Below are 1,060 nucleotides of genomic sequence, written 5' to 3'. Positions count from 1 at the left end.
TGTATGTGCTTGGAGGCCATGGTGGAGAGCACTTGTCTTATGATCATTTCCATTGTACAGCAGCTCAGGCCTTCTGTGGGGTACAGACAATGGAGAGAGAAAGAGAGAGAGAATAAGATGAGGACTCTGATGAGCAGTTTATTCCAGTAGGAGCACCTGTTACATCAATCTGTGAATTGGTTGATTTTTAGCTATGTCCTGTTAGTGATCTTTATAGAAGCAACAGACTAAGGTTTTCTATTAAAAAGTCAATGAATAAGTTCCATTCATGGTACATTTGATTAGCCAACTGTAAGAATATCTACAAGTTTGTGACTCAAGGGTTTGGGACTGTCTAAGGAAATCTCAATCAGAGTGACAGAATGAACAGAGAGGTAGCTTGTAATGATGGATCAGAAACTCATTTGCAATCTAGGAAGGAGAGACCTGATCTACTCTAATGGAACCTATTTGATAATAGATCATGACAAAAGAATAATACTTTTAAAAAGTTGCCATTTTTGTGTCTTGGAAGCCAAGAAGGGTGACTCCTATTAGGCTATTGGGAAAGTCCATCTTCCAGACAGGTAAATCCTAATTTTGAAGACTTCTCAGGCTACCCAAATCTGATGCTCTTAAACCTGTTCATTCCATTTTTCTGATTTCCTAGTAACTCTGATTTTCATTTGGTATTCTTTTTTTTTTTTTTAATTCAGTCTCTGTAGAGACTGTCAAAAATTGCCAATGCTGACTATATTTCAAGTCATCATGATGGCGTATTGGGAAAAGTTTTCAATTAGCAATAATTGTGCCTCAGATAAACCTCATTGGCTGTGATACTGCCACTGTGCAAAGCTGAAAGCTTTCATTTGGTATTCTACTCTTTTGCTTCTTCTCTACTTAGAGGTCACACCAATCTGGTTCCTTCAGCTTTCATCCTCTCCTTTTCTTCTGTCTATAAGAACAGAAATTCATTTGCTTTTCCAAAGTCCCAGCTTTATGGAGTCCTTGACTTACTTTGCTCTTTGTTAACATGGGCACTTTCTCCTGTGTCTTCTCTCCCTTAGCATAACTCCTTCTT

General features: G+C 38.1%; 1 non-coding gene across 1 annotated transcript; it reads right to left on the bottom strand.

The window, feature by feature from the left end:
- Positions 1-695: 695 nt before the first annotated feature.
- Positions 696-836, bottom strand: LOC135276003 (U4 spliceosomal RNA). The gene has a single exon (XR_010343573.1). It is a non-coding gene; the product is annotated as a U4 spliceosomal RNA (small nuclear RNA).
- Positions 837-1,060: the final 224 nt, after the last annotated feature.

The sequence above is a fragment of the Aotus nancymaae genome, unplaced genomic scaffold (genome assembly GCF_030222135.1).
Source record: "Aotus nancymaae isolate 86718 unplaced genomic scaffold, 86718_ANA_hifiasm-v0.15.2.pri h1tg000019l, whole genome shotgun sequence".
Taxonomy (NCBI): Eukaryota; Metazoa; Chordata; class Mammalia; order Primates; family Aotidae; genus Aotus; species Aotus nancymaae.
Note: the sequence above shows the minus strand (reverse complement) of the source record. Positions and strands in the feature narration are given on the sequence as shown.